The sequence below is a fragment of the Cetorhinus maximus genome, chromosome 11, assembly GCF_964194155.1.
Source record: "Cetorhinus maximus chromosome 11, sCetMax3.hap1.1, whole genome shotgun sequence".
In the NCBI taxonomy this organism is placed as follows: Eukaryota; Metazoa; Chordata; class Chondrichthyes; order Lamniformes; family Cetorhinidae; genus Cetorhinus; species Cetorhinus maximus.
In genome coordinates, this window is record NC_135889.1 from 89,273,838 (window position 1) to 89,298,598 (window position 24,761).

Here is a 24,761-nt window from a genome sequence, read left to right on the forward strand (position 1 = left end):
CCCATTCGCTTGAGGAGAGCGAGGTGAACTGTTACATGAACGAAGCCAAATTAATTTGCAAAATTGTGGAATAGCTCATTAGCAAATTGTGGCCCATTGTCAGACACCACAATACCTGGGATGCACAAACTCTCCTGATGGGTTGGATGACTGCTTCTGCTGCGATACTATGCAATCTGTTCACCTCAACCCTCCATGATTAGTCATCAATGACAATAAGGAAGGTTTCCCCCTAAGTGCAAATAAGTCCATTCCCCAGCACTCTCACAGCATTGATGATAAAGTAAAAGATAAGAGTGGTTCTTTTTGTTCTTTGCTGTTTATGGCACAGATAAGACAATTAGAAATCATTTATTCTATAGAGTAAATAATGCTTGGCCATCAGACTGATTGTGGTGCTCTGGCATGACAATTTGCTATCTCTAGATGATCTTGGTGAGTTCTTTGAAGAATATCAAGCTAAAGTGTTGACAGTCTGACTATTCTCTCATTGAAGACAAGTAAGTTGTCAATGACTGTGAGGTGTTTGTATTGTTCCAAGTACCGCTGTAGTATCAGATTAGTGGGGATATAGCCTGGCCATCCTTTCAGACAATATTCTCAGATTTGGAGATATTCTTCAGCTTGTTGCTGGGCTTGTTTTATTTCCTGCATCTATTTTTTTGTGCTAGCACTGGCAAAGGAGGGAGATATTTCAGATAACAGCTGAGTATTTAAGGATGTGCATACTTCAATCTCCACAATGAGGTGTAAATCCTCTTGTTTGGTTACTTCTGATGGTATTCTTGCCAGTGTGTCTGCCATTGTTTGATACTTCCCTTGCACATGCTCTATGATAGGGTCATATCTCAACAATCTTTGTCTGAACCATTGGATTATGGTGGCATCTTTGCAATGTCTTCATGTTCAGAAGGGTGACTAGTGTTTTGATTTTGAAATCCAATCCCATAACATAGCCCGAAAAATTTTTGTATGCTCATGTTGCTGCCAATGCTTCTTTTTTTATCATGGTGTGTTATAGTGAGCTAGAGGCATTATAGACTGGTTTACGCTTGCCGTCTCTCTGCATTTAAAATAAAACTGCCCCCAGACATGTCGTTGATGCAGCTACTATGGCTGGTAATTCTGGTTGTTTAATCTTTTCAAAAGCATTTTGCTGGTCCACGTTCCAGTACCACTGTTGTCCCTGTCTCAACAGCTACTTCAATGGCTTGTTAACCTTTGCTACATTTGGTAGGCACTTGCCTACTTGGTTGACCATCCCAAGGAATCTTTGAAGCTCAGTTACGTTCCTGGATTGTGGAAATTCTCTGCTTACTTTTGGTTTTTGTGGATCAACTGTGATTCCAGTGGCTTGTACGATGTGACCTAGAAACTTGATCATAGGATTGGCAAAATCATATTTTTCATTCAATGTTCGGCCTGCATCCTGTAACTTTCTCAGGACTGCTCTGACTCTGCGATCATGCTCTTCTCTCATGGAGCCATGTATAAGTATGTTGTCCATATGGTATATTATTCCTTCCATGCCTTCTAGAGTGTGAGGCATTGCTCTCTGGAAAATTTCTGGAGTGGATGATATTACAAAAGGTTATCTGTTGAAACAATAAAGAGCAAATTGCGTTCTATATGTGGTCAGAATACTGGATTCTTCATCTAGAGACAACTGTCAAAATCCACTGTCCATATCCAGTGGTAAATAAATTCTTTTGGCTAGTTTGGCGAGGCTGTCATCCACTGAGGCCATTGGGTGGATCTTGCATGCCACTGATTCACTTAGTTGAACTAAATCCATGCAGATTCTTATAGAGCCGTTTGGCTTTGGCACCATAACCATTCCTGAACATCATTTTGTTGGTATGGTGCCTAGTGCAATAACCCCTTGCTTTTGCATCTTTACAATTTCACTCTCGACTTTGTCCAAGAGTGGATGAGGGACTTTCCTCGATACGAAGAGGCAAATTGATCTTTCATCAGCTCAGAAGGTGATATGGTATTTGGTATTTAACTTCCCTAACCCTGTAAACAATTCTAGAAATTCATTTCAAAATGTACTGCTGTAGTTCTCATTAGCAACTTCATCCAGTTTGTAGAATAATTTCAGTTTTAGGCATCCCTTTCTACTTAGTAGAGAGCACTCTTGATTTTGAATGACATAGAGAGGTTTGAGGATTTCTTGGTCTTTATATTTCAGCTTTGCCATGAGTTGGCCTTTCACTTTTAAAGTTGCCCCACCAGCACCTTGTAATTTGATAAATGGGGGTTGCAATGGCATCAGTTTGAGCCATTTGACAAACAGAAACCCCTGCTCCTATGTCTAGTTTAAACTCTGTGGGGTGTCCATCCACTTTGAGCTTAATACTCCAATACTTGTTTTCAGTATCATTTACCTCCCCCAGAAGGTTCGTTCCTTTGCTTGTGATTCCCCCACTTCCTGTGGCTTTGTTTTAAAATATTCTGCCTCTTATTACAGGCTGTCAGTGTTTATGACAGTTTTGATATGGGCCTGTTTTTCAACAGTTGTGACACTGTCCCTGCCCCCCTGCTGGACATTTTTGATGCTTGTGCAGTTTATTCCTGCCATATCAAAGACATTCCAAAATGGCAGTTGGCATGCTTTTCCCCATTCTGGCAGGCTTAGCTCTGGTGCACTTTCCATCTTATGACTTACAAACCGAATGATCTCACTCAAACCTCTCTATGGGACTTATCCTTATCTGCGAACAAATGCCCGATTCTATTTCCTATGTTCTGACTGTCTCTCAATCTGCACTGCTTTTATTCGTGTTAAATCCTTTCTTGTCTATAAGAGATCTGATAATGCTTTGCTCGGACCCAACTATGATTCTGCCACAAATTATCTCATCCTTTAGCTCATCCTGTAATCAAGTTCCCTGGCAGCCTATAGAGATCACTGATGGATAAATCCATGCTTTTGTCTGATCTTTGCTTTCTTTTATTAACTTTAGCCCCTCTATTATTACATTCTGACAGATGCTGAAATGCAGGACTTCTTCATTAGAAGTTGAAGTCTCATCACCCCCCACCCTGCCTTTCCATCAGCGATAGATCCTATTGCATAAAGTAGTGTGCTAACCCAGTCTTTTTTTTATATAATACTGAAGCAGTTCTGTACCTTGTGAACCCCTTTCTCCAGTTGTCCCAGTTCTGGGCCTGTTGTGAGCTTTCTGTACTCTGAAATAGTTCTGGGGGTGATAATGTGGATTCCATGCTTCTGCTCAGCCATGGAGTTGTACCTTCTTCTGTGCTGCTGCTTGCTGCTTCGGGGCTGTGCTCACTGCTGTATGCTCTCTGCGTCTGTGCCTCAGCTTGTAATTGGTGCTTCTACGATGCTTGTTCCCATCGATGTCTTGGCGAGTCTTAATTTTTCTTCTTTTGTCCTTCCTTTGAGGATCTCTCTTTCTTGCTAGCCCTGTACCTTCTTCTTAAGGTCTGCTGGGTCTTTCACTCACTGCCATCACATTTTGTGGCGTGGTCGGGATCTGAAGGGAGATTTTGAGTTTTGTCTATTCTCCCAAAATATGCTGCCCAAGCCTGGAGTTCCTCAAAGCCATTATGCTATATTTACAGCAAACATTTACACATTTGGACCTTCACATGAGGTTGGAGCTTCTCCTCCTTCTAGATCTCTCTTATTTCTCAGTTATGTGATCTGACATTATTGTATCAGTGTCATATATGCTTCTGATGTAAAACCTGCACTCTACAGTTAATGGGAGAAACAGTAACATCTCCCAGTACCAGTCTATATCTATCCTGCTCCCAGGCTATAATCTGAGGACGAGCCAACTCCAGGGCACAAATGTCAAAAGTTATTGAAGGCCCTATAAATGGCTTTTTCCATTGGTCAATAAATTAACCCAAGGAGGAGGTGACATTGTAGCTCAACATCTGAATGATAGCTTCCTGAAGATGCAGGAGGAATGGAATATTTGCTAAAATGGAAACTGAACTGGGACTGCCTCTGCAGCTGCGTCTTGTTCCTAGTGGATTACATTCATTTAACACCATGATTGAAATCCCCAAATATTCAGTTTGGGGAAACCCCTCATACAGTGATATTATGTGCTGAAAGTTCTCATAGGCAGGTTCCCTAACAATTGTGCATCCTTTTGTTAAAAGCTAAACACAAAATATCATGATTGCTGCCTATCTCAGCTGGAAATTAAACAAAGTGACCTTACTCTCTCATCAAGTGCTTCTTGCTCCTGCTGGACTCTCCATCCTGTTCAGCACAACATGTGCTCTGTGGATATATACTCAATTCAGTTGTCTGACTACCAGGGTGGGTGGATTTGTGCTGATTCTGTGCAAGGTTAGACTGAGTGACAGACTGTCAGGTGACATTCCGAGGCCACTTTTTCTCCCCCTGCATACCTTCAGAAATGTGAAGAGGAAAAGCATTATATCCTCATAGCGATTTGTTGACAAGCAAATTTAGCTGGCATGGTGCTGCTGTGCAAGCTAATGTGTCAGTGGTTGAGTGACTGAATAGAAAGGTGTGTAGAGGGAATGTAAGTAAACTCTGAGCTCTGAACTTCTTGCTTCTCTATCTCTTGCCCTCTGCTCCTGCTCTGTCCCCGATTTTAGACACATCATTCCCAAATAGGCTTGAGAATGCACAGTGACTGCCTCATCTTTATTTCCTATCATATCCTGGCTTCTTTGGCAGAAGCAGAGATTATAATTATCTGGCTCTGGTATCACAGAGCCTCCCAATAGCTGATTGTGCTTTCTGCAGTCTTCTGCTGAAGGAAATGCTGCTAGGCATGAGGTGTGAAGGAAAGTGCTCGGTCTGTGTAATTAGCACTCATGGGAGGGCAGACAGAAAGTGAAAGAATGCTGGGTAAGAAGGAAGAGATCATGTTAAATATTAATAGTATGCACAAACCTTGCTGTTTCTCATGAGGTCGTTAAATTGTTTGGAAGCGCTGCAGCCATTTCCTCTAACAATGCTGCTAGTCAGTGATCTTCTGCAATTCTTGTCACTACTCCCCCTTTTCCTTCACTGTCACTGGGTCAAAATCCTGGAACAACTTCCTAACAGCACTGTGGATGTACCTACACCACATGGACTGCAGCGGTTCAAGAAGACAGCTCACCACCACCTTCTCAAGGGCAATTAGAGATGGGCAATAAATGCTGGCCTAGCCAGGGATGCCCACATCCCATGAATAAAAAAAAACCCACATGCTTACCTAACCCAGCAACGAAATCAAGGAAATATGAAGAGTCATTTTCACTTTGTCCATATCTGGTCAGTAATCTGGTGGAACAGACCTGTTGCAGAACCTACCCAATCCTCATCACATTTAAATCAATGGAATGTGAATCTTAGAGGTTCTACAACAATTGAGAAACCCAGTGCACCATAGATGTTTAGTGTTTCTGAATGACAAATGTCTCTTACTCTAGCTGTTTTAGAAGTCTATTTTCTACTGTAAATTAAGATTCAGATAATTCCAAGCTTAATTTTTTTCTCTTATTTTGTCACAGCTTCCATCTGTCATTTCCACACCAGGTCTAAGTGCACAGGCTGTCACAAGAGAGGTCAGAAAGATGAATAATTGCAATTTGGAGAAAATCAAAGACCAAGTGGCCAAAATCCGATGAAACATCTAACGTGTAAATATGCTTTAAGCATTTGACTCACCCAAATCACGCACATAGACACATAAGTAATTTTTTTTTCCATCAGTACACCATCATGCTGATGCCATTATGGGTATTAATCTGGTCTGTGGCTGGTCTCAACTGGAACCAGTTGAGCAGTGACCATATGATCAAAGTCAACTGGTGCAGAGTTGTCCCAATTCCCAGTTGAGCTGATTTTCCCATCGATTCCCACACATCAAGACACTTCTTGCAACCCATTGCTTTTGCAACACTTCTGCTCTGTGGATCACCCACATTGCTGCCCTCAAACATAATCACCAGGGGGGATGGGTCTGTGAGATCAAGGCCTGCAGCAGCAGACCAAGTTCCACCTATGATTTGTTGAGAGGGTAATCTCTGGTGCAATATGCATCTGGTGAACACTCACTATTCCTTAACTCAAAAGGATAGTTGAGTTCTGAAGCATTTGGTCCTGCTGCACTTTGTCAGTATTCTAGCCAACACAAGTTTTAAGAGGGAATTAGATCCCATACTTCTTGATATGGAAAAAACTTACTTCTTTGTAGAGTTCTAATGTCGAGAATATAGGTATAATATTACTTTCTTCATATACTCAAGTTTCCCTTCGAGAAGAAATCAATAGAAGCATCGCAGTTTCCAGTTTCACTCCCCCACGTGTTTTGTGATCAATATAATCTGTAAAGCACCTTCAGCTCTCGTCAGAAAGGTGGGCAATACTTATTTAGCATTGAAATATTGAACACATGGGAACAGGATTAGGCCATTCAGCCCGTCGAGCCTACTCTGCAATTCAATTAGATCATGGCCAGACATCTACCTCAACGCCACTTTCCCATGCTATCTCCATATCCCTTGATGTCATTAGTCTCCAGAAATCTATTGATTTCTGTTTTGAGCATGCTCAATGATTGAGCTTCCACATCCTTATCTCTGTTATCCAGCTTAAGCATCAAGCACAGGTCAGCTAGCCACAGAGAGCACCTTCCATTACACCTGTGTGTTTTTTCTACTTCCCACATCATGTCCTATAGCACAAAACAAAACTGTCAACCCTTGTCAGAGAGGGCATAGGTTTGCTGTTATAAGAAATATTGCATAGGTGCAGCTGGGGATCAGCATTAAAAAGGACTCCCAGAGCAACATAACACTCCTGTTCTCTGTACTCATGCAGAGCCATAAGATTGCTGAGGTGCAGTCCAATGGGGACAGGCATCCAATGTCCTGTCTCCATATGGTATGTCTGCATCCCTGCAGGAACTCAAAGTCCAGATGAGCCATGAGGGGTGCAGGAGAGCACAACCTCCTCCATAGAGAGAGTGTCAACACTCATGGAGAGGCAGCCCCACAAACTCAATCAAGGGTTACTGGGTTTGTGTTCAGACCTGCAAGCCCACACAGTGGCAATGTCCTTAGCAGGAGAGATGGATGAGGCATCTAGTAATCTGCCAGCTGCCCATCTATCTATGGTGAGCAGGGAGGATCAAACCAACCTCATGTTGGTGGACGAGCTGCATCTGTAAGCTCCTCTCAGGGCGCTCTGAATGATGGCAGCAGCTCCTCCGCCCCTCTGCCAGTGACTGTCACATCTGACATTGCACTCGCAAATGGAAGCTTAAGTCACTATCATCACTTAAGAGGTCATCACGAGTGATTTATGTTTCCTTGGTATGTGTGTACTGGTTCATTTGTGTATTTGGTTTCATCATAAAAATGTCTCATTATGTGCAATGACCTTAGTGTGCTTCCTGCATTTGATAGGGAAGAGGCCTGGGAGTTATGTGTGACACAGAGGAAGAGCTTCAAAGTTTATTTCAGAGGTTAGAGCTTGACTTAATGGTGGCAGGATTGCCTCATTAGGAAAGATCAGTAAGATGGCGTACCCCTTGCCATCACCTAGACTCCTTGTTTTGGATGTCTAGCTGGAAGTCCTCTGAGTCAAAGCCTCCCTGGTCTCCCTGCCTCCCATAAGGATCCTCACATCAGGATCCTGCTCCTCACCCTGGGGCTCCTCCTCAGACCCAGTACTTGAGTCATCCTCTGTGGCCTGTGGAGCAGGATCATCCTCCAATGGTTCTCCCCAACCCTAACCCTCCAATGGATCCCCCCTTGGTACAGCCAGATTGTGCGGTGTACAGCAAACAATAATAAGGGAAACACACTCTGGAGAATATTGAAGTGATCCCCCTGAGTGGCTCCAGAACCTCATCTTAAGTCGGCCTATGGTCCTCTCAATCACTGCCCTTGTGGTGGCATGACTGTGATTATAGTTGTCCTCGGCTTCTGTCCTTGTGTGTCTCGGTGGGGTCATGAGCCAGCTTTTCAGTGGATAACCTTTGTCCCTCAGGAGCCAACCATCCAAGTGAGCTGGAGCAACAAAGAGCCTTGGCATCTGGGACTGACAGAGGATGTAGGCATCGTGACAACTTCCAGTATACCTGGCACAGACCTGCAATATGTGACTGTTGTGGTCACACACAATCTGGACATTGAGGGAATGGAAGCCCTTTCTGTTGACAAAGGCACCTGGCTCCCCCACTGGTGCCTTTATGGGCACAAGCATGCAATCAATGGCTCCCTGGATGCAGAGAAATCCTGCAATTGCAGCGAAGCCTCTGGCTCGCTCAGTCTGGCTGGCCTCATTGGTCCAGAAGTGAATGAAAGTACTGACCTTCCAGGCCAATTTGATGCAGCTGTGGGCAGCCGATTGGGTGACATCACATAGATCTCCCACTGACCCTTGGAAAGTGCCCGAGGCATAAATGCTCGGGGCCACTGACACCTTAAGAGCCACTGACATAGGGCGGTCACCTACACAGTTGAAGGCATTCTCTAGGCCAATCATCACACATATAGAGATGACAGTCTCCCTGGAGAGGTGGAGCCTTCTTCGGCATTGAACCTCAGGCATGTCCAGGTAGCAGAAGCATTACCTGGAGTGAGCTACCTGGACTGTGTGCTGGATAATGGCGCCTTTTCCAGACCTTTCTACCTTGCACTTCTTGCTGCCCCTGCACCCCTTCTGGCTGCGCCTCTGGATCCATGGGTCCACTCTGGGATGCTGCCTGCAGGCAAATGGCCTCCTCCCCCTTCTGGCACTCTCTTCCTCTTCTGAGGAGATCCCACCAGCAGAGTAACCAATCCCCATTTTTGTGCTGATGTTTCCACAGGTTTCTGCACTGAAGGGACTTATTGACAGAAGGCCTCTGCAAATGATAAGAAATCAGAGAGTTCTCCTGAACAACACAAAAATGCCAGAAACTATCTATAAACTGGCTCCAAAACCATTCACAGCCAAACTCCTAGCTACTCACTTTTGTATCTGTCTGTGGGCCTTTAATCCCATTCTGGATGTAGAGTCCATGAAAAATATTAAGTTCACCTAGCCGAGTGGACCATGCACCGGGTGTAAAAGTGCACAGGCCATGTAAAATAGCAGTCAATTGCCCTTTAAATGATCTCAATTGGCCCTTTAATTGTCGGCGGGCACATTTCCGACTTGTTTGCCAACCAAAATATCGCAAGGCAAACGCGATGACATCAGGACACCTCCCAATGCCAATGCGCCCCATTTCACAAACAATTGGGACTGCCGTGTGCCTGCTCCATGAGCACAATGTTCTGCCATAACTGTTAATGATGTTAGTATGCTGTTAAAAAACCAACTACACATCATAATTATCGCTCAACAATCTCACTGGTCCTGAAAAACAAATTTTATTTTTGTGGTATGTCAAATTTCTCCATTATGATAAATTGTTATCTGAAAATTTAAATTTGAAGTGATGACTATCATACTTTTAGCATCCTGCATTGAGGACTGTGAGAATTCTTCCATGTGATTGGCTACTTATCCTGCTTGCTGATATCACAGCTGTGGATGACTGGAGATCACATTAATTTGGCACTTGATTTGAACAGCTGTCAAGAAAGGGGAAAACCACATTACAGAGATTGTTAGATCTTGAGGAATAACTTGCTTTGAGGTCAATGGCAAGCACCATTGCTTTGCCGCTAACCACAAAATCCCACGCATTATGAACTCAACTAAATTATTCCTTGATATTAGCATAAAATGAGCAATAATAAATTGGCAGACTATTTTAATTAATGGGAAAAAAATCAGGTGATGTGTAAAATGGGCTTTCAATTCATTATTGTTTACTTTGCGCTACTACTGCTGACCCATTTAAGAACATAAGTACATGTGAAATAGGAGCAGGAGTAGAGAATATGGCTCCTCAAACCTGCTCCACCATTCAATACAATTATGACTGATCATCTGTCTCAACTCCACTTTCCTGCCCAATTCCAACATCCCTTGATTCCCTGAAAAACCAAAAATCTATCGATCTCAGCCTTGAATATACTCAATGATGGAGCATCTTCTCATTGTGATAGAGAATTCCAAAGGTTCATAATCCTCTGAGTGAAGAAGTTTCTGCTTTTCTCAATCCTAAATGGTCGACCCCTTATCCTGAGAGTGTGTTCCTATTTGCTAGATTCCCAGATAGGAAATACAACCTTTCAAAGTCTACCCTGTCAAGCTGTACAGGAGCTTGTACATTTTAATGAGATCACCTCTCATTCTTATAAACTCCAGAGAGTTTTTAGGAAGAGAAGCCCGCTTGACACATTTTTCAGACTGGGCATTCAAACAACATTGGAAAGCTAGGAATAATGTGGAGAGGGCAAAAAAATTGTTCTAAAATTAAACCTGCTGAGCTGTTCCAAAGCAGCAAAACTGCATGGCACCATCAAGAAGGAACAAAGACATAGTGTAGCTAAAAGAGATGTCTGATTAACGAGGCTTTGATATTGTTATATGTACAGAACTCTTCAACAAACGATCCTCACCAGAAAGTTTGCAAGCTAGATATTTGAGATTTGCGTGAGCTAATCATCTATCCACCATCACTGTGGTCTTCACATTTACTGGAAGGAAGTCTAAATAAGACAGGCAGTGTCATGTGAGTTTTAACTTTAAGTTGTAAACAAAACCATGATATATTATTGATTATCATATTCTTAAGCCATCATTGATAGAACAGTGAAGCCTTGGTGATGTTACATCTCACCCACCATTAAAAGGAAAAAATATAAAGAAGCTGTTACTGTAACTTTATTACTGAGGACAAGGGAGGAACCTGACCGATAGTACAGAAGGAGAGCTGCAACCATGATTGTCGGAGGGAGAATGGCAAAGAGGGAACTCGACTCATCATTGGAAGATTATTTAAGGGAGCCCAACCCATTTTCAGAAAGACTCTCTCTCTTGTGGTGAATCACAAACTTACCTTAGTTTGAAGTTCAGCAGTTGGGAACTCCAGCTCCTGATGAATCTTGGGTCTCCCATGCATGCACCAGCCAGGAACTGGCTGCAAGTTCTTCAGCTGGGGACTGGCCCTGTGCACCTGCGCAGAAGGAAAAAACAGAACGGCGTGAAAAGCAGGTCAGATATCCAGAACAAGGGCGCCATTACCAAGTAGGTATCCCAGGGAGAAGGACATGGCAAGGGGGCAGGGAGAGGTCCCAAAATGAAGTCCCGGGTAAGACACAAAGCCAGGAGACAGAGCTAGGTAGCCTTAAGTAAAGTTAAAGAAAGAAGCAGAGAAATAGGCTCCAATTTAAATAAAGAGCTGCATTGAGCAGACTTGAAGTGAGGAGGGCTTGAGAGAAGCCCTGAAGATCTGAGAAGATTGATAACTCCATGCTGCGGGCTGTTGGGGTGAAGGTACTCCTTTGAAGCAGTGAAGTTCTGCTTGGCAAAGCCGAAGATCTGAAATTGTGCTTGGAAGTTGACGCTTGAGTGTACTCAGAAATCCAGGGGAAGGGAATCTCAGAAGGCGAGATTGAAACCTTGCAAGGTGGGCCATTGTTGAAACCACCTGAGTGGGAGCAACTTTTTAAAAAATTTCAAGGTGATATCTTCAAATGTGGAAATTGGAAACCCTCATGAGTGTCAGGAAGATATAATTCTCATAATGTTATTTGAATTTATTGTAAATTAGAGTAATAATGGGATGTGTCCATGTGTCTACATGTGTCTCTGTGTGTGTGTGTGTGTGTGTGTGAGAGAGAGATTTAACTGAAGTAGAGGCAGCTAGTCTGGGTGCTTTGATGTAAGAAAAGTTAGATTTGAAATGTTAATTAGGTAAACATGGGGAAGTTTATAAACATAGGTGTCAAGGGAACATTTGCATTTTAAATAAACCAGACAAGATTATTTTCAAAAGAGGGAGTGAAATGTGTCACCTAGCCAGGTGAAGTTTAGAAAGGCTGTACTGGTAAAACTTATGCTATGAGAGACTTTTATTATCAGAAAGATAAAGTCCAAAGACATAATGAAACAATAGGAATTTGCATTCAAAGGGGAAAATACATATAAAGGAGTGAAGGCTGTGTGTAAGGGTAGGCAGTCTAAGAATCAACAAGTGTTAAAAGCCTTCAGCATCTATGCTTCAAACTGCTGCCTTCAGGGACTGAAGCTAAGAGAACTGACTTTACATTCGACTGTTCAGGGTATCATTTACTTTGCCTGGGTCTTTTAAAATCTACATTTCTTACTGTTGTCTTAATGAAGGTGTGAAGGCTGGGAATCAGATTAACTAGGGGATTTAAAAATTATTGTAGCAGTAATTTGTAGACATATGTAAGTGCTTACAATCTTTTCTTTTATTAATAAATGTTTAATTCAGTCTTATAAAAAAATTGGTTGTCTTATTATTATTTCTGAATTCAAAGCCCACATCCCGAAACATACAAATTGAAAATTAGTTGTGACAGTTGTTTCAAGTTTCCCTCTGGGATTTGAACAGCTCAGCATTTATTATCTGCTGTGCCATAAAAGTTCAGTGAGTGTCAGAGATTTTCAGCTCTCTGAGAAGAAAACATAACAAGGCTATTGGGGCAGTAGTTGACTGAATAGTCCATTAAAGAACTAAGTAAAGTGATCAATTGAGCAGAGGTGCTACTGGAATACTGAGTTTAGAGTGCGCTTTTTGGGTGTCTAGGGGAGAGATGCAAATTGAGTGAAAAGCATTGAATGAACGTTCAGGAATTCACTGGAAGAAAACCATTTGCAACTGTGCCACTCCCAAGCAAGAAGCCTTTGTGTATCTAGCTAATGGTAACTCTTCACTGGTTTATGTATCCAAAAAGGTATTGCTGGGGTAAGGGAATAGTGTGAATTTGAAGCACCTTCTTGTGTTTGTATTGATATCATACCAACCTTTTTGTCTGGTATAATATAGTTCATTTTTTGCTGAAAAAAGAAACTTTTTTGTCAAAGCTTTTCATCTTTTCGTCAGGACAATTTGCAAGAAAATACCAATGTCAGGGGAAACAACATATTTATACTGTATGAGAAAAGAATGCTGATTATTGGCAAGTGTACTCTGACTTAGAGGCTTGTAGAGGCTTTGCCATGGAGAACACACAGTTGACTGACAGTTAACTGCCATGCATTGTTTGAAACTTAAACCAGGCAGCTTACTCTGATTGGTCAAGACATTGCCCTGGGGAATGAACCAGCGAATGGCTTTCACTTATTTTGTTTAGCTGAAATGGGCGCAATGTGTATACATGTTCTTCATGTCTGCAAAGAACAGGGTCATGTGTATTAATAGATGTAGCTTCCAGTACATGCAAATGTGCCGCACTGTGAGCCCAAATGACACTCTTAAATTGGTTGTCAGCATAATTCTTAGAACACTAAGGATTATTTAGCAAATGTTGTCCAATTGCAGAATCCCATCTAATGTTGGACGCTGTGTTTTTAGTTTTGCAAGCACCAACTGGTAGGGTACGATCCGTGCCTTACCCATTGCAAAAAGCAGAATGGACATGCTGTTTGATATGATCTACCAATCTTTGGGACGTACAGTCTATGTACCTAGCATTACACTGGAACTGAAATTCATATACCACATAACTCATTTGTATGATAGGCAGAATGTCTTTTTGGCTTGATGGCAGCACCCTGTTAGTGGCGAATGCCACTCATGTTGCTACTGCATAGTAACAGCATGAAACAGCTAGCTTCACCTGTTTCTCAAATTTTTGAGATATCTTGCCTTTCCCGGTTAATCTGAGGTACAATGGGCACTTTTCAGGGCCAAAAGTGACGGCCTTAGGCTATTCATGCATTTGCATGATGGATAGTGCAAAACAATCTGATCAGAATAGCCATTATTCTGCAGGATGCCTTTTATGCACCCTATTTCAGCATCAAGCTTGCATGGTGAGCAAATATCTCGGGCCCTATTTATATGGTTGCCAATAAGGTAATCTTCTAGCATGTGGAACAGTAAGAGTCTCAACACGTGTATTGATTGGTGTTTTCTTGCGAATTGTCCTGATGAGTACAAGATGAAAGGTTTCGACAAAAAATGTCTCTTTTTTCAGTAATACTCTTTTGTACTACCAAATGACTACTTCATGTTTTCTTTTTAAATAAACATTTCATTCTTTGTGTTAAAAGTTCATCAGTAGATCCATGTGAATTTGTTCAATAACTTTTCTCCACGGTTTCAAAAAAAATGTTAGGATCTATCAAGCCAGGTTTCACTCTGGGATCTGACTTGTTCAGTATTAACATCAGCTGGTATCGTAACACTCTCCTAACTCTATTCGAAACGCTGAAACATTTGCAATCATCTTCAGCCAGAGGTGCCAAGTGAACAATCCATCTCAACCTCTTCCTGAGGTTCCCAGCATCACAGATGTCAGTCTTCAATCAATTTGATTCACTCCACGTGATATCAAGAAACAGCAGAAGGCATTGGATACAGCAAAGGCTATGGGCCCTGACAACATGCTAGCAGTAATACTGAAGACTTATGCTCCAGAACTAGCTGCACCCTTAGCCAAGCTGTTCCAGTACAGCTACAACACCGGCATCTACCCAGCAAAGTGGAAAATTGTCCACGTATGTCCTGTCCACAAAAATCAGGGCAAATCCAACCCGGCCAATTATTGGCCCATCAATCTACTCTCGATCATCAGCAAAGTGATGGAAGGGGTAGTAAACAGTATTAAAAGCGACACTTCCTCAGCAATAACCTGCTCACTGACGCTCAGTTTTGGTTCCCCCAGCTCCTGACCTCATTACAGCCTTGGCACCAAACATGGCAAAAGAGCTGATCTCAAGAGGTGAGGTGAGAGTGACTGCCCTTGACAGCAAGGCAGCATTTTACCAAGGGTGAAATCAAGGCACCCTAGCAAAACTGGAGTTAATGGGAATCGAAGGAAAAAAAACCTCTCCACCACTTGGAGTCAAAGTAGCACAAAGGAAGATGGTTGCGGCTGTTGGAAGCCAATCATCTCAATCCCTGGACATCATTGCAGGAGTTCCTCAGGGTAGTGTCCTAGGCCCAACCATCTTCAGTTACTTCATTAATGACATTCCCACCATCATAAGGTCAGAATGGGGATGTTTATTGATGATTGCACAATGTTCAGCACCATTTATGTCTCCTCAGATACTGAAGCAATCCATGTCCATGTGCAGCAAGACCTGGAAAACATTCAGGCTTGAGGTGATAAGTGATAATAACATTAATGCCACATGAGTGCCAGGCAATGACCATCGCCAACAAGAGATAATCTAACCACACCTCCTCTTGACATTCATTGGCATTAGCATTGCTAAATCCCCCACTATCAGCATCCAGGGAATCAGCATTGACCAGAAACTGAACTGGGCCATGGTAATCTATCACAGCTTGACCTTCTCGATCATTTCACAGCCTTTGTCATGGTTGGCAGGATCCTCCCCTAATGGATGCCTTTCGTCTTACAGCTGGATGGGGCTTCACTTGCCTGGATGGGTGCAGCTCCAACAACACTTAAGAAGCTTGACACCATCCAGGACAAAGCAGCCAGCTTACCCACCAACCTAAACGTTCACTCCCTCCACACTGATGCACAGTGACTGCAGTGTGCTATATACAAGATGCACCACAGCAATTCACCAAGATTCCTTCAACAGCACACTCCAAACCTTTGACCGCCAACATCTAGAAGGACAAGGGCAGCAGATGCATGGGAACATCACCGGAAAGATCGCCTCCAAGCCGCACACCGTCCTGACTTGGAACTATATCGCTTTTCCTTCAATGTCATTGGATTAAAATCCAGGAACTCTCTTGTGAACAGCACTATGTGTGCACCTACACCAAATGGACTGCAGTGGCTCACCATCACCTTCTCAAGGGCAATAAGGGATGGGCAATAAATACTAGCTATCCAACAGCACCCACATCCCATGAAAGAATTAAAGAAAATTTCAGTTTATTGTAGGTACTACATAGTCCATAGTAAAATAAAAGTTTACATTGTATGTCTCATCTAATAAAGTTAAATATTTAATTCAGATAGTTGAGCCATATCACATTATTTCTCATAATTTTTATGTCCAAATCATAGGGTAAATTGTCAAAGGTAGAAATTTACATCCTACAGAGTATAGGCTCAATTTACTCAGCCTCACACCATTGACAACCCTCTCATTCCAGGAGGGAGGTGAACCTTTGCTTTACTGCCTCTAAAGCAAGTATATCCTTCTGTAAATAGGGAAACCAAATACAATTACAGCGAGAATTCCTTATTCTTGTACTCCAATCCCTTTGTAATTAAAGCCAACATGCCAGGTCCCCCGCCCCGTACTAGTTCACCCCACAACACAGACACAACCATCTAAGAAACAATACCATAAATGTTAAATAGTACCTATGAAGACTGCATTAAAAAAATATTGCAGAAGAATATGTTAGAACAACATACAAATGAAGTTCTTATGTGGCTTTTTAGAGTAAAAAAAGCGCCAGTTTTCCTAGAAAAGTGTCAATTTATTTACTTGAAAATTATGAAAGTATCTTTATTATTGGTGTGTCTTGGTTGATTGTTTCCTTTTAAAAACTTCTAATGGATTTAAACTCCAATAAAATTTTGGAACCAATATAGCCTGCACCACTGACTTAATTTTTGTCAAATAAATTCTGCAAAACAAGGGTTATTAACCGCATATTCATAAAAGGAGCAAAATACTCCCTTCAAAGTAAAAAGCTCTTTTCTTTTAATCGATCCAGTAAACCCAAAAAATATGTAGCAGTGTCTATGTTGGAATCTCCATGAATTAATAAAGTGAGGGCGCAAAGATATTTGAGAATGGACATCAGGAATGCTGGAGAAATCTAGCTTCATTCAGCAGTGATTACTGGATTTATCTCGACTCCTTGTTGTTCCATGAATGCTTCATTTGATGAGGTAAACTATTTTTTGAAAGGAAAAGGGAATATTAAAAATCTAATAGGTTCAATGGTTCAAAAATGCAAATTTGATTTGATAGCAATTGTAGGATAAAGCTACAGAAAGGGTGGAAGTGGTTATTTGATTTGGGACACAGCTTTGGGATGAAGGTAGAATTAATGATCTAATAAGCATTAATTTTTAAATTCCAACCAACTTATCTGCTGTTATGAGCATCTAGCTAATAGACGCATCTTGAGTATTATTGAAAATAAACATGAACCTAGACGCTCAAATCTGAACTCAGCATAGTTCTTGAGTTGAGTCTCAAAATGGACATGTGTCCACTTGATCTTATACATCTTACAACTGCATACAAATTAAATTTATCATTCAAAGTGAACCCAGTGCACCTATCACTCACCCAATCTAATAAAGAAGCTGACAGCCAGTGGATCGCAGTACCAGCAGTGGTGGCATGGCATAAAACAAAGGATGGGGCAGCAGCGTGGACTTGATCAGAGGCACCAGCAGAGGTGGCGGAGAATAAAACAGAGAGTGGGACAACAGTGCAGGTCCGATCAGAGGCACCACCAGCAGCAGCAGAGCAAAGATCAGAGAGCGCAGGATCAGCAGCGATGGTTTACCTTCCATTGTGGATTTCAAAATAAATGCAAGGATGGCATCACAGGACTGAGCCAGGTTATTGGGTGGTGTGTCTCAAGATATTTCTCTAGCTATGGCAGTATTTCTCTAAACTAAGTTAGTGGTTTAAATTAGGACTGGAAACTAAAAAAATACAATACAAAATATATAGCTTACCTAGTCAAACAAATAAAATTACAAATAATTGTTGAATAAAGACTTTAACTAATCAAATACATAAGTAAGGCTAATTTAAGATATGGCAGAGTAGCTTGTGCATCTGGACAGCAGAATGTGGGAGTTTGTGGATAATGATTCCAGGGTTGCCAAGTGTCAAGGCCTGCATACCCTCCATGCCAAGTTATGGCACTTCCATGCCCATTCATCCACTATACACTATGTATAGAACTAATGAACCCTACAGTGACAATAGGATGTGTTAAAAATAGTCACCCCAAGCATAGCTTGCAACTTTCTTAAAAAAAAACTCCATTTAGTACAGCCCAATAAAAGTGTCAATCATCCAGACCCTTTAAAGTATCAATAGTTGAAACAGCAAACACCTGAAACCTCTTTATCTTGTTTGATTAAACATTGTGCACTGACAAAATAGATCAGAGAGCCAGGACTGTCAATCAAGCAATGCTTTCCCTGGGGCACAGCTGTTGCAACACTCTACTTGGTGCCTAGGCTCTCAGTCAAGCCTCATTATGCATTATTGGCTTTTTTAAAGAAGTATATAAAGGGAATGTAGTTCATACAATGTGTACAGGGCTCTGCTCAAACCCAATATGCAAAAAGCCTAACAAGGGGAAATTTGCTATTGGGTCCACCAATGGGGAGTGAACCAGAGGAGATAAGAGCAATAAAACTAGAAAACATTAGATGAAAAAAGATTGGAAGAGTCTCAACTGGAGCATAAAAACTGGCAGGGAATGGTTGGGCTGAATGGCCTGTTTTTGAGCCATATATCCAATGTAGTCCTATGTAGTCTTCAGGAACCCCCCTGGAATAGGATGTTGCGAATAGAATTTATGAAAGGTGCAATAGGTTGTTAAACATTTGGACCCAAATCTTCCAGTCCTCAGATCACCAGACACCCAGACGTACAATTGGAGAAGTGAGTTGGGACCCTGTGGAAGTTCTGATGTGCTACCTACATGGGGATTGCCAAGGAAGTTTGAAATTCTGATGGGCAATTTCCATACTCCCCAGGACCCTCCACAAAAGTCTCCGACTCTGAGTTGGAGGGTTCCAATCTACTTACCTTGTTATGATCCTGGAAACGCCCCCCAAGTATTTAGTATGATCTGGTTAGAGAACAGTAACTTTTTGTTTAAATTGGATGAAGTTCATGGTCCCAGGTACTTACTAAGAGAATAAAAGCCACAAGTTTCCAGGGTTTTTGGACAAACAAAATAAACTTTACTATCCACAGTCAGAAAAATAAAACAATTTAAAATATCTATCTTGTATTCTAACATTCAGAATTAACATGAGGTACATGTGAATTAACAGACAAACTGTGGTCGAAAACATTACACTGCACAATAAGTGACAAATGCAAACAAGGCAGATCCCACTGATTTCTCAGCAACCCACACAGGCATCAGTATCCACTGGATTACACTATCTTGTTAAAACTCTGTCTCCTTCATGAGGGATTTCCAGTCCTCAGCTTTGAAGGCCTAGCCTCTGAATTTGCTCAAAAATTGCTTGGGCTGCCTCAACAACTGCCCGCCTACCAGGAATTCAATCTCACTTCCCGAGAATATGTTCCCATGGGCCATCGTGTCTGTACTCCAGCACTAACCCACAAATACAACTTCAGCTCTTCAGCCATGCTGAGCAATGCACTACTGCTCCAAAGGGTTACATTTGCCCCAACAGCATGGAGTCACCAACCTCCCAATGCCCTTTCAGTTCTCCTAAGCCCTCACAGCTTGGAAACTGCCAGCCACAGCACTTTTACTGCTTGGGGCTTCTTTGATCCTTTCCCCAGTGGTTTCTCTCCCTTGTAGTTCCTCCTGGTGGTCTCCTCCTTCTGTTGGTCTCCTTCCCTGATGGCTACTTCCCCAGTCATCTCCCTCTCTCTCTCTCTCCCTTCCCCTGGGACCTCTCCCTGCCCCGTCTCATTGTTACCTCTCCCAGGACTCCTTGCGTTATGGCGCCCCACTCCTGGGTCCCGTGATTGGATTTTCCTGCTACTTTTTCCAACTCAGGCATCCTGGGCACTTGTCCCTGGCCCGAAGATCTCACAATGCTGAACTGCACATGTGCCACTGCTCCCAATCTGCACAGGTGCTGAAACTCCCGACACATATTGGGGACTTGCAGTTCCCGACCTCCAATCAGAAATCAGGTAACTTGGGTTTCTTAACAACCTGAATAGTTACCTAGGAAATGTTAGACTGAAAAAATCTAATCTAGCTCCTGGGTAACTCCAGAACTGAAGCCCCAAACACTCACACTAGCCACCCCTCCCCCACACTGTTTACACCCCTGCTGACCCCTCAACTACCCCCTGACCACCCTTCTGACACCCTGGCTACCTCTCTGACCCCCCTAACTAACTCTCTGACCTCCAACTACCCCTCTGACATGCCGACTAACACCCTAACCCCCCAACTGCTCCCCAACCTGCTCACTACACCCCTCTCCAACAACCCAACTAACCCTGATCATCCAACTACCTCCTAGACCTGACTACCACCTCACCTACCTGCCACCTCACCTACCTGTCACCTCATCTACTTGACACCCTATCAATCTATCACCCTACCCATCCATCACCTCACCCATTTGCCACCCTACCCACCTGCCACCTCACTCACCTGCCACCCTAAGCACCTACCACCTCACTCATTTTCCAGCCTACCCACCTGCCACCTCACCTACCTGCCACTCTACCCAACTACCACCTCTCATACCTACTGCCTCACCCACCTACCACCTCACCCACCCTAACCACCTATCCACGTATGCACCTACCTCACCCACACTACCCACACTACCACCCTGCCCATTCACTCATTCATCTACTCACTCATTCCCTAACATTCATCCATGCGCTAACATTCAAACTGGACCTTTAAACTTATCATACAGACGCAAGTGCCGGAAAAAAAGGATGTGTCCTGTCTCCCCCCTCACCCCTCCACCCCCACTCCGCTGCGCTTCAACGAAATTCCCCGAGGAACACTGCTCTCCCCATTTCTGGTAAAGCCAGCATCAGAAGAACTGGCAAGAAATGTGGAGCAGCATTGAGTTGGGAAAAATTTTGAGTGGAGTGATAATCCAACGATGATTGCACTCCTCGGAAGATCCGGACCATAGTTTGCATGTTTCTTCACAAATCCATCAATAATGAGAACATCTCCTGTTAAATTTACTTGTTGCTATGATCTTGAATTGTAAGTGTAATCTCCACACTATCGTTACCTTATCAGCCTTACATGAGGGTGATAAGGCAAATATAGTGCATTAATTAAACTTGAAATATGAGCAGTGTTACCCAAGGCTCTCTCCCATATTACATTGATTTTTTTGCCAAATATTATAAAAATTAAACAATTACAAAGAAATATGATAAACCATAATATACTTTTGTTTGGCTCCATCACTTGATTTGACTTTTAGGAATATTTAATATCATCAGCTAGACTGACTTGAAATCATTGTTGATCTCAGGAGAGGTGACTTATCATTGCTCATGCTGGGTTTATGATTGTATCTCTACAAATGATATTGCAGCTTTTTACCAGTCAGTCTCTGTGAGTTATAAGTCAGTATCTTGCTGATATTTTCAGTATTCAATGGTTTACCAAAAATGTTGAACAGAACTAACAAAAACCATTATAACGAAAGGGTACTAATGTTGATAATTATAATTTTTAGTAACTGACATTAAAATTGGTCCCAATGTTAGGGTCTTCCTCTTTAAATAGAGAAGCTCATATTATAATGTTACAGTATTATATGTACATAGTTGGACAAGCCCCTGCCATCAAGTACAAGCATTTAGTACTGACATGTATATGACGGGCTGAAAGGCTTTCTTTGTGTCATAAAATTTCTATGGTTTCTAATTTTCTATGAACCTGGCAGCACTGCATTTACTACCTTCATCACCCTTTGCAGCCCAGAGATACGTTGCCACAAACAGGGGTCATTCTATGGCTATTTCCTCCCTCATAATATATTATAATTTGAACAAGATCTCACACTACTGTGCCTTAAATGCATTTAAATTATCCAATGAATATTTATTCAGCCTGGTAACCTATGTGTCCCCTTACCAAATAGATCCTTCTCACCACACTACTCCAAATTGTACTTTCTTTTGTTTTAACATGATGCAAAAAACATAAATATTTTTTGGTTAACAATCTTAATGGTCCAAAGAAAATGACAATCTGGTGTTAAATGTCTTTAGGAATGTTTATGGTCTCCTACTAATACCACATTTGGTAATGCAACAAGCGCAACTTGCTTTGTAAGCAGAAGGTCCTCAATGAGAAGAGCTTTGTGGTAAGCATAAGATTATTTTATCCAATTATTTTTATCAAACAAATGATAATGCATAATGCATTGGGAACATTGGTTGCTGAGTGCATGGTCCCTTTAAATGTCAACTCGCCTTAACAGGAAGCCATTAACTGACATACATGGTTTAAGGTGTAGGCAAAAAAGTAAAAAAAACAGTCTGTGCTGCAAGACATTACGTCAATTATTTTAATCCTCAAGTGCTGCATTTACTTTGCACTTTTCAAAGTGTAGGTGAGAACAGATTGCATGATGTTCATTTAGATTTTAAAATGTTTTATCCAATTGATACCAAAATATGAATATTCACAGCTTTAGGTAAAGATTTCCCCGCATTACCTCAGTGACACAGGTATAATGAATACAATAATACAGCCTGAACAGTTTGTTCAAGCATTTTGCAATCTTTCAAAATTGTGCAATAATTGCACATGAGAATTCTTCATTCAAAATGGCCTGCTCATGCAGAACATTTTCAGCCACAAAATAATAGCCCTGTGATATAAAGCATCAGTCAGTGGCAGGTGTAGGTATAACGTAGCGCATATATGGCATACTAGAATTATGGGGCTGTTGCTTATTCTATGTGTCACATTCAGCTTAGTGCCGAAGGGTAGAAGTTAATGCCCTCCCCAGCGGAGTTTGGTGATGGGTAGAGCATTTAATTGGGTAGGAGGGTGGTTGGTGGAGACCCCCTGCCTTCCCACCAGTGCCCCTTTTAAGTCCTTGGCAGGATGACCTATGGACGGGCCTTCCCGCCCCTCCACCAAATGAGGCCCTTAAGTGGGCAATTGTGGGACACCCAAAAAGCAAATCCTAATGGGGTTGCTTGCAGACTCTTGTTCAAAGGCACTCAATGTCTAATCAAGGGCTGACTCCATTGTCGATCCTTGGCCTTAGGTGGATGTAGTACTGGAAACAGCCACCACCTCCCCAGTGGCGCTGCCAAGCAATTAACAGTTGCCAATCTCTAATTGGCCGGCAGCTCTCGGTGGGTGTGACTTCCACCCCTGGGATTCTTGATTCCAGGAAAGGCCTACTGCTGCCAGGTACTTAATTCGGCAGCCTTCCCATAAAGAGGCAGTGCGGGGCTCTCGTCGGCTCTTGGGCCGGCGGGCAAGACCCCTGTTGCCTCCATTAAGTACCGCCCAAAGGATCTCTGATTAATCAGGAGTCCATTTGCTTTCTTGGTCTATTTAAGGGCATTGTTAAATAGCCTTATTGCACAAAGGACCATCGGCATCTCTCTCCATGAGAGAGAGACAATTATTTAAGTAGCTTGAGGGACAGCACTCCATATCCAGCATAGGGCAAGGTAAAGAGAGAGGCCCTCACAAATTACCACTGTGAACTAAGGCCATTGGAGCAAGAATATAAAAGAAATTCTACCAGTAGCACAAAACAAATTAGAATTATGTTAGTCCTTCAAATGCTGATTTTGCTTTACACTGAAGAAGTGCTTTTTAGTTCCTTGAATAATGCATTTTACTGTAAATAGTACTGACAGGCTAGAGAATGGGTGACTGATGCAGAAAGTGCAAGTAATAGAAAGCCTTAATGGTACTGTCAGACACAATGTTAATTTTGACACTTATCCACAAGAAACACAAATTGTATTGGAAGTGGCCAATTGTGAGTATTGGCCTGTGCTGTGTGCTCCCTGCGCATTTGTAATTAAGCACTCTCCCTTAAAATCTGTTCCAGAACTTAACACTGTTTCAATCTCTCATTTGTAGTCTAGATCCTACTGAATATATCTGTAAATGGAGCAGAATAAGTCAATAGAAGTTTCGAACCAGCACCAGAATTTACATTGCAGCCATTTTAAAAAAAGTTTTTGGACAATGAGAACAGGGCTGAGTGGGAGTTGGGTGAATTTGATAAACAGAGTGGTTTGCTACAAAAAGTGATGACAGGAATTTGACAAGGGTGGGAATTCCATGCAGGAGAAGGAGGTGCGAAGTAATTCAAATCAAGGAGTAAATGAAAATAAATAGATAAATAATCAGAGTCATTAATTAGAGGTTGACTGGTGCTGAGGTCAAAGGTTTTGGCAGCAAGTTACAGGCAGCATTACAATAAAGAGTAGTTCATAAATAGGAGGGATCAGAAAAGGGGCAAATTGTGGGGCAGACTAAGATGGGTTTAGAATGTGTAGTCATGGTAAATCAGATTAATGAGCTCCAGGCGGGACAGGTAGTCACATGGGATTACGAGATAGTGGCAATAATGGAGTCATGACTCAAAAAAGATAAGAGAGGTACGCTTAATGGACTGGATTTTAGTTCTGGAGTCAAGACCCCAATGTTGACCACATTTCTGGGTCCTGACTCCACATCACATTGGTGTTTGATGCCCAATGGGATTTTTGTGTGAGCTGGCCAGTTAGTGTCCAGAGAGAATGCTTGTCTTCCAATTAAGTATGGCAGGCGGGCCCCCAAGGCTGGAGGGTCAATAGGAGGCCCTCCATTCCCTGAGAGATCAACAGCCTCACTGTAAGTGATGGGAGCTGTCAATGTATGTCGAAGAGACAGAGCACCTCAGGATTGAGGCACCCTCTGAAATGTTTTTGAAAAGTTGAAGTGGCTACAGCTGCCAGAACACTACTGCAGCTGTGGCCCTCTCATGATCATGGTCATGGAGTGGGTGGGGGGCTGGGGGGCTGG